At 38.3% G+C, this 15384-nt stretch overlaps 1 pseudogene; it reads right to left on the minus strand.

Annotated features, from left to right (window-relative positions):
- Positions 1–8882: 8882 nt before the first annotated feature.
- On the minus strand, positions 8883–8983 carry LOC130468297 (uncharacterized; annotated as a pseudogene).
- Positions 8984–15384: the final 6401 nt, after the last annotated feature.

The raw sequence follows: 15384 nt of genomic DNA on the forward strand, positions 1-15384 counted from the left end.
CTTCCAGTACCAACTAGAAGAACTAGTAGGGACAAAATCCCACCAATCCCCATCCTTAACATAAACTGAATTGATCCATTTTATCCAGATGTTATCTTGCTTATTGGCTACAGCCCAAACATACTTCCCCAGATTAGCCACATTCCACACCTCCACATTCCTAAAACCAAGACCACCTTGATTCTTATCACAACAAAGCTGCTCCCAAGCTATGTAACTTGGCTTAGAGCTATATGCATGTCCACTCCATAAGAAGGATCTACAAATTTTGGTAATCTCTTTTAGGACACTCTTGGGCAAAATATAAATCTGGGACCAATACATATGGATACTAAGCAAAACAGCATTAATCAATTGCATCCTAGCTGTATAAGAGAGGTTCCTAGAGCTCCAAACTTTGATTCTAGCAGTCATTTTATCCACCAACATCTCACACTGAGCTGCTGTAATTTTCTTTGAACAAATTGGAACTCCCAAATACCTAAAAGGTAAAGCACTTCTAGTAAAACCAGAAGCAGCAATCACTCTAGTTACATCAGATTCAGTCATACCATGACAATAAACAGAGGATTTTTGAATATTAGCAGACAAACCAGAGGTTATGGAGAACAATTTGAAAGCTTGAAACAGAAGATAAATGGAAGGGAAGTCACCTTTGCTACACAGGATCAGATCATCAGCAAAACACAAGTGAGTGAGCTTAATATCTTTGCACCTTGGGTGAAACTGAAACTGAGGGAGAGCACTCATTTTCTGAAGAATTCTTGATAAATATTCCATGCAGATGACAAATAACAAGGGAGATATGGGATCACCTTGTCTCAACCCTCTTTTGGATTTGAAAAACCCTTGCATTGAGCCATTAACCATCAAAGAAAACATGGGAGTAGTAACACACTCCATAACAATCTGCACAAAGGAATTAGGGAAACCCAACTGCTCAAGCATAGATTTCAGAAACCCCCAATCCACTGTATCATATGCCTTCTGTAAATCTATTTTCATTAAACAGCTAGGCTTTACTGATTTCCTACCATACTGCTTAACCAAATCTTGGATCACCATGATATTGTGAACAATGTACCTCCCATGAACAAAACCACCCTGATTCTCCTGGATAAGATCAGGCAAGATCTGTCTCATTCTCCCACACAATACCTTGGTAACACATTTATATAAGGTATTACAGCAAGATATAGGTCTGTATTCACTCACATTTTTTGGGCATTTAGTTTTGGGAATAAGGGTAATTACAGTATGGTTCAGCTCCTTCAACAATTTGCCACTCTGCAGAACATCTAACACAGCAGCAATCACATCATCCCCCACTATGTGCCAAGCATCTCTGTAAAAGAAGGATCCAAAACCATCTGGCCCTGGTGCTTTCACACCTGGAATAGACCATAAAGCATTCTTCACCTCTTCTCTAGTGTAAGGAGCATTTAGAATAGCTCTGTGAGCATCAGTAACCAGTGGACCTGTTTGAACTATATGAGAAAGAACTTCAGCTTTTTGAGTACTATTACCACCCAATAAACATTCATAATACTCCAAGAAAGCACTAGTAACCTCAGTAGGATTATCTCTCCAAACTCCATTCTTATCATGAATACTATACACTTGATTCTGCAAATTTCTTCTTTTAATACTCTGGTGAAACACAGCAGTGTTCTCATCCCCACTCTTGATCCACTCAACTTTAGCTTTTTGCCTCAAAAAATCCAAATAAACCTGATGTTTATCTTTGTATGTCTTAATAGCATCTAGCTCTTCATTAGCAAGTGAATGATCAGCAGGATGAAGATGCATAGCTTCTTGAGCAGCTAATAAGTCATGATAGGCCTTCAAGTCTGCAGCATGTACATCAGAAAAACCAGTCTTATTAAGCTCTTTCAAAGCCAACTTCACTCTCTTCAACTTAGAAACCACTACAAACATCTTACTTCCAGAAATGGGTGTATCCCATTGAGTCTTAACAATCTCACTAAACTTTGGAGCACTTTTCCACATAGTGAAGTACTTAAAAGGTTTCTTCCCCCCATTATTCTTAGGGTAAACAGTGAGCAACCCAGGTGAGTGATCAAAAGCACCTTCACTCAGAAAACACACCTCAGCAGCAGAATAAGAATCAAACCATTTAGGGTTAGCAAGAACCCTATCCAGTTTAGAAAAGACCCTATTTGCTCCTTCCTGCTTATTGTTCCAAGTAAAGAAATGACCACTACTTTTGATATCTTCCATGCCACAGCAGTGCATACAGGCATTAATGTCAGCAATTTCAGATTGTCTAACAGCAGAACCAATTCTCTCCTCTATGTTCATCACACAGTTAAAATCTCCACAAAGAATCCAAGGATCCTGAGTATTCAAAACTCTCAAATCACTCCATAAACTCTCTCTCTGCTTACTATCATTGAAAGCATACACAAAAGTGCAAAAGAAAGCTGGCATACCACTCATAGGAGTGACATGACAGTGAATATGCTGAGCTGTAACAGACAAAATGCTGACAGTGAAACTACCAGGATTCCAAGCCACAATTATTCTACCTCCAGAATGGAAGCTTGAGTTGCTAGTGAAACACCAACCAGAGAAAATCTTCTGATAAAGTTTACCCAGATTTGGCAACTTTACCTTGTGCTCTAGGAGACCAACCAATCCAATTCCATGCTGCTGAATGAATCTACACACTTCACTCTGCTTCTGGGATGAATTGAGCCCCCTAACATTCCAACTTAATATCCTATCCATGAGGAGAAGAAGAGTTCCCTCTTCCAATTAAACTCCCCATTTGTTCACTGACACATCTGTGATCACCAGAACTGTCTTGCAATTGTGGAGAATCTTGCTCCTGTTGCTTGATTAAAACAAACAAATCTTTAACAATAAGAACTTTACTAGGTTCAAATAAATCTCTTCATTTTAGTTCCACAAACATTTAGCATTGTTGCTTAGACCATGTCAACAAGTTAACATTCAAAAGCTCTATTTTGATGGACTTTTAAAAGTTGGTTGATTTCTAGATCAATTCAAGACAAGCTAGTCTTACTTGTTGAAAGTAACAAAAGATATGAACTATTGTTAGAACACTTAGACAAATAGAGTTCAAAAGCTAAATAAAGATTTTATGACTTTATTATTTCACATGATTTTGAGTGAATATGGATATATTTACTCAAAGTGATATAAGTTTGAATCTGTTTAGCTAGTTCAAAGATTCAGAAGTATAAAATCCACTTGGCAAGAAATCATAAAGATCGAGGTTAGATCATGACGATGATTACTTTAAGACCAAAAATGATCATCAATAATTGTGTGTTGTAATTTCACGATCTAGCTCAATAAGATATGGCATATCTAGGTTGGAATGATCGAAGTCAATTATACTTGATTCGATCAATGATGAATCATAAAGACTTTTCCTATAATTTCTAAAATAAAATGCTCAACTACCACCAAACTAAACCAAATTCGTCAAAGCTATTGAAAAGTAATTTCAGAATATTTTTTTAATAATATATATATATATATATATATATATATATATATATATATATATATATATATATATATATATATCTAAAGAGTTTCTAAACTCAGTGGGAGCTTAGTGTTTGTTATTCAACAAACTAAAGCCCAAGTATAGATATATGTTTCATTGTGATTTATTCAAATGAGACACAAGGGTATTGTTTCTACCATGAATTTTTGAGAACATAATGTTTGTTTGCTCGAAATAATGTCCTTTTGGAGATTCGTTTCCAAAATGACAAGTGGGAGAAAATAGTCCTCGAAAGTCTTCGAGGCGAACAACAAACATAAACGAACATTCCGGAGGCTTTTCGAAGTTCTTCAGAAAATCCGAACACTTATTCTTTAAGGACTTTAGAAGTGGCTTTAAAGATAGACATCTCTTAAGACTTTACCAGTGCTTCAAGGAGAACAGATTATTCAAAAGACTTTCAAGTGTCTGTTGATATTCTATTGTTTGATGTTCTATACCCAAGTAGGCATAGAGTTCAAGTCACTAAAACTATGAGATTCTTCTATTAGATAGTGAAGAAACATGGAGTTCAGGTCAATGAAGCTATGAGATTCTTCTATTAGATAGTGAAGAAGCCTACAACTTGCAGTCAAACTATTATCATGTAGATTAATGAGTTTGTGACCTATAAGAAAGCTATGACGAAACCCAGATTCCCTAAAATGGTTAGAGGCCATATATAGACTCAAATGTTTTAGATGGTTAAAGACCATAAAACATAACCAATGTTTTAATGACAAAATTTGTTGATTTTCAAGAATAGGTTAACACCTATTGGTTGCAAATTGGTTTTAAGGATAAAAACCATCAAACTTGGAATTGTGTTCACACACAAAGCTAGATTAGTTACTAAAGGTTACATGTAAATTCACGACGTGGATTGTGTTGAAACCTCATGCATAATCGTAATGCTCAAGTCTATAATTCAAGCAATGATTGCATATTGGTACATATAGCAATTGGATGACAAAACGTATTCCTCAATCAAATGTTGGAATAAACTATGTACATGACATGTCATAGGATTTGTGGATCCAAATAATACTTGAAAAGGAAAGCTAGCTTATGAAATCTAAGTACAGATTTAAGCAAGAAATTGGGAATAGGAATTGTATTTTAATGAAGCTAATAAGTATTTTAGTTTCATAAATTGTACATAATTCTTATAGATATATAAGAAGTTTAGTGGGAGTACGTAAAACTTAATTGGTCCTATGTGTATCACACACATATCTCTCTTGTGAAATAACATTCAAATGCTAATGACTTAGATTTGAAATTATTCATCATTGATGGACCAAGGCGAAACTTAGTACATATTGGGTACTAAGATCTATTTACAAAGGTCTTATAATATTGTTAAGTAATGGCATTTACTAAATCAAACATGAAAGACTCCATTGGAGATATTCGACCCATATGAATAATCTAAGTAAAGAATGTTTGAACTATGTATAATCATTTACTAAGTTAAAAATCAAAGGATCTAAGTGATATTCTTAACCTATATTATATGTCAAAGAATTTAGCTGGATTTAGTATCTACTGAAACTAGATGAGCTAAAGTAACATGAATAGAATTCAATTGGGAATTATTCTGCAAAAGAATTTATAATGTGTGATATAATATGAGGATCGCCAAAAACGTATCGTATGACTTAGGCATGACGAACATATATCAATCTCTATTGATCTAAGTAAAGATCAAGTAGATTGAGATCAAGAAAAACTTATGGTACTTGAAAAGGTACATAGGAATAGTTCTTGATTCAAGGAAATGAAGATATGCTAATATTGATGCTACACGCATAAACACTGGCAAAGGATCAAGCAAGATCCCTTTGGAGTTAACCATTGGCAAGGACGAGCTATAGAGCATCGTGTTTTGAAATGGCAACATGGATTAAAGACCATGAGTTGTTGCGTGGGAAATTAAATATTAATTTCTATGTTCTAAGATACAGATGGAAAGTCATCCACATATATCTGTGAACTGCTTGGATAAGAAAATCCAAACAAAGCATCACTAGCAACCTAAACAGTTGAAGTAAAAGTAATTATTGCCTAAGAAGCAATGAAACAGAGTTGTTTATGTTAAAGAACTCTTCACTGAACTTGGGTGAATCACATGTCTGCTGACTTGATGGAACCACTAATGAAGAAAGAAAATACTATATCACATGATAAACACACTCAACAGATCTTATCACTCTATCTCGAAAACCATTCGATGAAAATGATATTAAGGTTGGCAAAGCATGATAACTAAACCTATGCAACAAGTGAGAAACAACACTTACATTGTGGCACTGGAAATCAAGCATAGCTTTGAATTCCATTAGTTGTTTTAAAGATGGGTTCGAGGCCCATGGTTGTAAAGCATTGAGGTTTAACGTTTATCATATATGAAATATATTTTCATATTCCATTTAATCTTTGTTTAGTATTAAATGATGAGTCCTTTCAATTTGACGATATATTCAAGATAGACTGTCAGGACCAGTCCTGTGACTAAGAAATGTCTATCAAGTGAACTTGAATGTAAAAAGTTGAAAAAGGTCCCTGGTCGGAAGTTTTCTATAAAGGTGGAAGCATAGAAAACGCTAGACGACTAGAATGCAAGATGACTAGTAGTTCTGTTTCTTGAACTATGTGGACATTTCAATGTCGCAATCATTTGCATAGATACTTACTTTTGAGAAGACTAGTATCGGACAGACCTATGAAACTTTACTATAAGAGATGAAAATCTGTCATAAGTAAATTTCATTAAAATTATTAGATACTAATCCTCAATACCTGGGTGATTTGAGATTACTTGTTTGAGAACTGGTTACTTTGACGTTGTCAACCGTCGCACCGTAAAACGAGGCTATAACGGCAACGCTTGGGTAATCACCTATCAAACGAAGTCTAATCTCAAGATCGCAAGATTGGGATTGTCCTCCCATAAATCGGGATGAGATGCTGAAAGTTGTACAAGGCCACTCGAAGAGCTAGAAACTGTAAAATGCATGGTCGTGCTCAGATGAATCACAGGCTATGATTATCTGTTTATTTGATCAGTTGAACTCTGATACCGAGAAATACCTCTAGACATAATAAGGATGACAACTCTTACCTTATGTTCATGAGCAAGCATCAAGCGACAAAGGAATTAGACAGTGCACACTTGTCCTTAAGGACAAGTGGGAGACTGAAGGAAATAATGCCCTTGGTCCAAATATGAATTCAATTATAAGTTTAATAAATGCGGTTCAGTATTAATTAATTATGCAAGTTAATAATTCAGTGAGATCAAGTGAATTGTATGCCTAGCTAGAGGCCGCTTCAGTTCAAGTGGAATTAATAATATTAACCCTTAACTTACTCTTGACTGAACCCGTAGGGTCACACAAATAGTACGTGAACGGATCAAGTATTTAAGTGAATTAAATACTCCATTTATGGATATTCGAAATAGACGGATCTCGGTTCCAGTGGGAGCTGAAATCGTCAAAAGGCAAATTATGAATACTCCGGAAACGATGATATTGCCGAAAACGGAAACATGGTACATCGGAAGTGGGTACGTGCGACCGAATCGCTGCGCGGGCTGCTATTTTCGAACTTTGGCTTCTATTTGAGGAAACTTATAAATAGATTTTTCGATTTATTTTGTGAGAGGAGAATTTTAGTTGACAATTAGAGATTCCAAAAGTAGATTTTCAGCAATTCTAGAGAGAGAAACTCTCCTCCATTCAAGCTTCAATTTGTAATCCTTCTTAACTCTTCTTCAATTTTGCAATTTAATTCTTAGTTTCTTAATTCTTGCTCTTGCTTTGTTGTTAATTGTTCTTCAATTCTTTACTTTCTTGAATTCTTGATTTCATTGATTGAAGTTACTTTGATTTTCAATTTGTGATTTGATTGTGCAATTGAACTCTTAATTCTCTTCTCCTACTCCTTCAATATCATGCTTGCTAGCTTATTCTTAATGGATTGCTTGACTTCTAGAATGACTAGTGAGTAGAATTAGGTTAGGGTAAGGGGAGAATCTAGGGGCTTAATTAGGGGAAATTGTTGATTAATTGTTGGTTGATTCATGTGATTAAATATGATTTGATGATAGGATATCCATGCTAGTTGAGTGGTAGTTACAAATGCTATTCTATTAGAGTCACGTGGAACCATAGGATAGGTTTGGCGAGAGATTGTGGGCCTATCTTGTGTGATCAAATGGCGGTGCCTATTATATGATAGTTAGTTTAATCTAGGATTAGGCGAAAGCTCTTCCGTGGATTAGACGCTTAGCGTTCCCTATCCGAGAGGTGGAGGGTTCGTCTTTAGATGACATTTGCCTAATCACCATTTCGTTGCATGATCACCATTGCTAGATAGTTGAATTCCTTTCCCCCGGTTTCCTTAGCCTATCCCCAACTCCCTAACGTTTCCCTTTCTTGATTCAATTTAGCATAATTCTTCGTTTTTAGATTCTTAAAAGTGATAATTCAAAACCAAATCCTTGTTCGAACTAGATTGACTTTAAAACTCATTAACCACCGTTTCTTTGGGACGATCCCTTTGCTTACCGCTAGCCGGTAGTTGAGTGGTTTTAAATATATTGTTTCCATAGGTTGTTTTCTATCAACGACGGAAAATACACCTATCAAAATGGCGCCGTTGCCGGGGAACGGTTGTTGTTTTTGAGTTTTAGTTGAGACTAGTTCATCATTAGAAAATACAAAAACATTGCAATTTCGCTTAGCTTTCTTTTTCCTTGGCATTGCTCACGGTTTTTCTTGAGTTTGTATGCTTGTTAGGGGGCGTGCTCGTCAAAGGATCCTCCATCCTCTTGACCTTGAATTGGAGAGGACACTTAGGAGACAAAGTTGTGTACGGTCTAGCTCATCAAGCAATAACAGATTCGCATCGTTGAGTGTTGGTGAGGAACAAAGAGAGTGAGCAAGTGTTTGAGAACATGGCGCTCCCGGTTAAGAACTTGGGAATACCGGGGAAATTCGAAGCTACATGTGGTATTCAAGCCCCAACAATGGGTGCCAACAACTTTGAGATCAAGCCCGCCTTGATCAATTTGGTACAAAGCCACCCCTTTTGTGGGAAGAGTAATTAATTACCTCACGAACATCTCAAACAATTCGAGCACTATTGTGACACAATCAAGCACAATGGTGTCACATCGGATTATGTGAGGTTGACATTGTTTCGGTTCTCTCTACTTGGGCGAGCAAGTGATTGGCTTGACAAGGAGGTCAAGCCCAACTCACTTCGCACTTGGACCGAAGTGACAAGTGCATTCCTAAACAAGTTCTACTCGCATGGGAAGACGGCGGTGTGTTGCCACAAGATCCAATCCTTTGAGCAAAAGCGAGATGAGTCACTCTTCGAAGCTTGGGATCGTTTCAAGGAGTACCAAAGGGAATTCCCACACCATGGGATTCCTAAATGGTTGTTGCTCCAAACATTTTGCTTGGGGTTGAGTCCAAGTTCGAAGACAAGTCTTGATGCGGGCGCGGGAGGCCCCATTATGAATAAAACTGAGGATCAAATAGAGGAAATCATTGAGGATGTAGTTCAAAACTACCAATCTTGGCATGTAGGCACAAGGAATTATGATGGGAAAGGTAGAAGTGAAGATGGTAAGGCTTCGGTGTACGCCATAGAGCAAGCACGGATGATAGAGAAGCTTACCTCACGCTTAGTGAAGCTCGAAAATACACCAAGCCAACCGCCATCACCGTCTACAATCCCTCCTCCCTCGGCCACTCTTCTCTCTAAGGGGAAGGGCAAGGTTAGTTCTTATGGCTCAATGCCTCCGGGCACATTCTTTAGTGAAAATTGCCAAGACTATAGTCATTCCCCCGATGCATGCCCCTTAGTTCATAACTTGTCATTTGTAGATTATGGCCCTTCGTATGAAGGAGAGTTTGATGTAGAGTATGCTAATTCCATCAATGAGAGGTCTAGGAATGATAACCCTAACAATCCTAATTTTACTAGGCAACCTAGAGGTGTTAGGTTATGATACATATGAAAATTCATAAATCATGCGGAAAAACCATAAAGCCAGGAAAGCATATTATTTACACATAATCATTTAGCATAGTTTAGATGCATACTCTTTGTTGCGTGCCTTCCCTAGCTGCGCCCGAACCGAACAAGAACAAGTCTTTAGGACTCCAAGTGTCGTCCCTTCGTAGATAGTCCACAGCACGTCCGGATCCGCCTTAAGCTTGACCAACTAGGATCGCCCTTAAGGTACTTAGAATTTTCGGCACTTATAGGCTATTGTATGACTGAATTTTGCTCTCAAAAATCACTTTGAATACTTGAATACTCTTTTTAAATATGTGACCCTAGGCACCTATTTATAGAGTTATGGAAAAGGATTTGGAATCCTATTAGGATACTAATTTATTTAATTATAATCCTACTAGGACTCTAACTAAATCTTTTAGGATTAGATTTAATCATATGACAAATCCCGGTAGCCTTAGGATTCGAGTAACACACTTCGAGTGATACGCTAGCACCGCACGCCGGCCTTGCGGCCCACGCACAGCGCCAGCCCACTCGTCGCAGCCCCGCGCGCGCGCCAAGGCCATTGCTGGGCCTGGCCTTGCGCTGGACCGGGCGTGGCTTTGTAGCGTGTTTTTGGGCGCTTGGGCTTGCTGAGCGTAGGCCTGGCTTCGTGCTGGGCCTTCGTCTAGCAAGTCTCGTCCGATGCTAATTCGTACGACGCGCTTCCGATTAAATTCCCGATTCCGGAATTTATTTCCGATACGAACAATATTTAATATTTCCGATTCCGAAATTAATTTCCGTTTCGAACAAATATTTAATATTTCCGTTTCCGGAATTATTTTCCGATTCCGATAATATTTCCGATTCTGACAATATTTCCGTTTCCGGCAATATTTCTGATTCCGGCAATATTTCCATTTCCGATAATATTTTCCGATACGTACCATGTTTCCGTTTCCGGCAACATCTACGACTTGGATAATATTTATATTTCCGATACGATCCATATTTCCGTTTCCGGCAATATCATCGTTTCCGGAGTATTCATTTCTTGCCTGTGACGATCTCAGCTCCCACTGAAACCAAGATCCGTCGATTCCGAATATCCATAGATGGAGTATTTAATGCCATTAAACACTTGATCCGTTTACGTACTATTTGTGTGACCCTACGGGTTCAGTCAAGAGTAAGCTGTGGATTAATATCATTAATTCCACTTGAACTGAAGCGGCCTCTAGCTAGGCATTCAGCTCACTTGATCTCACTGAATTATTAACTTGTTAATTAATACTGAACCGCATTTATTAGACTTAACATTGAATGCATACTTGGACCAAGGGCATTATTTCCTTCAGTCTCCCACTTGTCCTTAGGGACAAGTGTGCATTTCCTAATTCCTTTGTCGCTCGATGCTTGCTCTTGAACATAAGGTAAGAGTTGTCATCCTTATTATGTCCAGAGGTGTTCCTCGGTTTGAGAGTTCAACTGATCAAATAAACAGATAATCATAGCCTATGATTCATCCGAGCACGGCCATGCATTTCACAGTTTCTAGCTCTCCGAGTGGCCTTGTACAACTTTTAAGCATCTCATCCCGATTTATGGGAGGACAATCCCAATCTTGCGATCTTGAGATTAGACTTCGTTTGATAGGTGATCACCTGAGCGTTGCCTTTATAGCCTCCTTTTACGGTGCGACGGTTGGTCAACGTCAAAGCAACCAGTTCTCAAACAAGTAATCTCAAATCACTCAGGTATTGAGGATTTAGTGTCTAATAATTTTAATGAAATTTACTTATGACAGATTTTCATCTCTTACAGTAAAGTTTCATAGGTCTTGTCCGATACTAGTCTTCCCAAAGTAAGTATCTATGCAAATGATTATGACATTGCCATGTCCACATAGTTCAAGAAACAGAACTACTAGTCATCTTGCATTCTAATCGTCTAACGTTTTCTATGCGTCCAATTTTATAGAAAACTCCGACTAGGGACCATTTTCAACCTTTGACATTCAAGTTCACTTGATAGACATTTCTTAGTCACAGGACTGGTCCTGACAGTCTATCTTGAATACATCGTCAAATTGAAGGGACTCATCATTTAATAAACCACAAATTAAATGGAAAAAATGAATTCTTTTCATTTATTGTGAATGATTAACCAATAATGTTTTACAAAGATTTAAACTCTAAAACTTTAAAACATTAAACAGGGATATCAAAGCCATTCTCCAATATGCTTGATTCCCATAGCTGCAGTGTGCGAGTTGTGCTTCGCCTGCGGCAGAGGTTTAGTTAATGGATCTGATATGTTGTCATCAGTTCCAATCTTGTTTATCTCGACTTCTTTTCTTTCAACGAACTCTCGTAGAAGGTGAAATCTACGAAGTACATGCTTGAGTCTCTGGTGGTGTCTAGGCTCCTTTGCCTGTGCAATAGCTCCGTTATTATCACAATACATGGCTATTGGTCCTTTAATGGAGGGGACTACACCAAGTTCACTTATGAACTTCCTTAGCCATATAGCTTCCTTTGCTGCTTCATGTGCAGCAATGTACTCCGCTTCAGTTGTAGAATCCGCAATGGTGCTTTGCTTAGCACTTTTCCAGCTTACTGCACCCCCGTTGAGGCAGAAGACAATCCCAGACTGTGATCTGAAATCATCTTTGTCGGTTTGGAAACTTGCGTCCGTATAGCCTTTAACAATTAATTCATCATCTCCACCATAGACCAGGAAGTCATCTTTGTGCCTTTTCAGGTACTTCAGAATATTCTTGGCAGCAGTCCAATGCGCCTCTCCTGGGTCTGACTGGTATCTGCTCGTAGCACTGAGTGCGTACGCAACATCCGGGCGTGTACATATCATAGCATACATTATTGAACCAATCAATGATGCATATGGAATCCCATTCATTCGTCTACGCTCATCAAGTGTTTTTGGGCACTGAGTCTTGCTTAGAGTTATTCCATGAGACATGGGTAGGTAGCCTCGCTTGGAGTCCGCCATCTTGAACCTATCAAGCACCTTATTGATATAAGTGCTTTGACTAAGTCCAATCATCCTTTTAGATCTATCTCTGTAAATCTTGATGCCCAATATGTACTGTGCTTCTCCTAGATCTTTCATCGAAAAACATTTCCCAAGCCAAATCTTGACAGAGTTCAACATAGGAATGTCATTTCCGATAAGTAATATGTCGTCGACATATAATACTAGGAAAGCAATTTTGCTCCCACTGACCTTCTTGTACACACAAGATTCGTCTGCGTTCTTGATGAAACCAAAGTCACTGACTGCTTCATCAAAACGTATATTCCAGCTCCTGGATGCCTGCTTCAATCCGTAGATTGACTTCTTTAGCTTGCATACCTTTTTAGCATTCTTTGGATCCTCAAAACCTTCAGGTTGTGTCATAAACACAGTTTCTGTTAAAACGCCGTTTAAGAAAGCAGTTTTGACATCCATCTGCCATATTTCGTAATCGTAATATGCAGCGATTGCTAACATTATCCGAATAGACTTTAGCATTGCAACTGGTGAAAAGGTTTCATCGTAATCCACACCGTGGACTTGCCTGTAACCTTTTGCAACCAATCTAGCTTTGAAAACTTCAAGTTTCCCATCCTTGTCCTTTTTCAGTTTGAAAACCCATTTGCTTCCAATGGCTTGGTAGCCATCTGACAAATCGACCAAATCCCATACCTGGTTTTCAGACATGGAGTCTAATTCAGATTGCATGGCTTCTTGCTATTGCTTGGAGCTAGGGCTCGTCATAGCTTGTTTGTAAGTCGCAGGTTCATCACTTTCAAGTAATAGAACGGCATAGCTCTCGTTCGTCAAAATACCTAAGTATCTTACCGGTTGAGATCTATATCTTTGTGATCTACGCGGGGTAACATTTCTAGATTGACCATGATTCTCACCAGATTCTTCTAAAGATCTCTGAGTTTCATCCTGAATGTCATCTTGAGCATTCTCTAGAGTTTGTTGTTCGACTCGAATTTTTTCGAGGTCTACTTTTCTCCCACTTGTCATTTTGGAAATGTGATCTTTCTCCAAAAAGACACCATCTCGAGCAACAAACACCTTGTTCTCAGATGTATTGTAGAAGTAATACCCCTTTGTTTCCTTTGGATAGCCCACAAGGATACATTTGTCAGATTTTGGATGAAGTTTGTCTGAAATTAATCGTTTGACGTATACTTCACATCCCCAAATCTTAAGAAAAGACACATTTGGAGGCTTTCCAAACCATAATTCATATGGAGTCTTTTCGACAGCTTTAGACGGAGCTCTATTTATAGTGAGTGCAGCTGTATTTAGTGCATGTCCCCAAAATTCTAATGGAAGTTTGGCCTAACCCATCATTGACCTAACCATGTCTAGCAAGGTTCTGTTCCTCCGTTCCGACACACCGTTCCATTGTGGTGTTACAGGAGGAGTCAATTCTGATAGAATTCCACATTCTTTCAGATGGTCATCAAATTCATAGCTCAGATATTCACCGCCTCTATCAGACCGCAGTGCCTTAATCTTCTTGCCTAATTGATTCTCTACTTCACTCTGAAATTCCTTGAATTTGTCAAAGGATTCAGACTTATGCTTCATTAGGTAGACATAACCATATCTACTGAAGTCATCAGTGAAAGTGATAAAGTAGCTGAAACCACCTCTAGCATTTGTACTCATTGGTCCACATACATCTGTATGGATTAAACCCAATAGTTCATTTGCTCTTTCTCCAACTTTAGAGAAAGGTTGCTTTGTCATTTTGCCAAGTAAACATGATTCGCATTTACCATAATCCTCTAAGTCAAATGGTTCTATAATTCCTTCCTTTTGAAGTCTTTCTAAGCGTTTCAAGTTTATATGGCCTAATCGACAATGCCACAGATAGGTGAGATCTGAATCATCCTTTTTGGCCTTTTTGGTATTTATGTTATATACTTGTTTGTCGTGATCTAATAAATAAAGTCCATTGACTAATCTAGCAGATCCATAAAACATCTCTTTAAAATAAAACGAACAACTATTGTCTTTTATTAAAAAGGAAAATCCCTTAGCATCTAAGCAAGAAACTGAAATGATGTTTTTAGTAAGACTTGGAACATGGAAACATTCTTCCAGTTCCAAAACTAGCCCGGAGGGCAACGACAAATAATAAGTTCCTACAGCTAATGCAGCAATCCGTGCTCCATTTCCCACTCGTAGGTCGACTTCACCCTTGCTTAACTTTCTACTTCTTCTTAGTCCCTGTGGATTGGAACATAAGTGTGAGCCACAACCTGTATCTAATACCCAAGAAGTTGAATTAGCAAGTATACAGTCTATAACAAAAATACCTGAAGATGGAACGACTGTTCCGTTCTTCTGATCTTCCTTTAGCTTCAAGCAATCTCTCTTCCAATGTCCCTTCTTCTTGCAGTAGAAGCATTCGGATTCAGAAGTGGGTTGACTGACCTTCCTCTTTACAGATTTGGCGCCAGTTTGCTTAGTTGGGCTGGCCTTGTTTCCACCTTTCTTAGCATTCCTCTTCTTTCCAGATTTCTTGAACTTGCCCCCACGCACCATAAGCACATCCTGCTTATCACTTTTGAGCGTCTTTTCAGCGGTCTTCAGCATACCGTGAAGCTCAGTGAGCGTTTTGTCCAGACTATTCATACTGTAGTTCAGTTTGAACTGATTATACCCGCTATGAAGAGAATGGAGGATGGTGTCTATAGCCATTTCCTGAGAAAATTGCTGATCCAGCCGACTCATATTCTCAATGAGTCCAATCATTTTGAGAACATGTGGACTTACGGGCTCGCCTT

This window comes from Spinacia oleracea, chromosome 2 (assembly GCF_020520425.1).
Source record: "Spinacia oleracea cultivar Varoflay chromosome 2, BTI_SOV_V1, whole genome shotgun sequence".
NCBI lineage: Eukaryota > Viridiplantae > Streptophyta > Magnoliopsida > Caryophyllales > Amaranthaceae > Spinacia > Spinacia oleracea.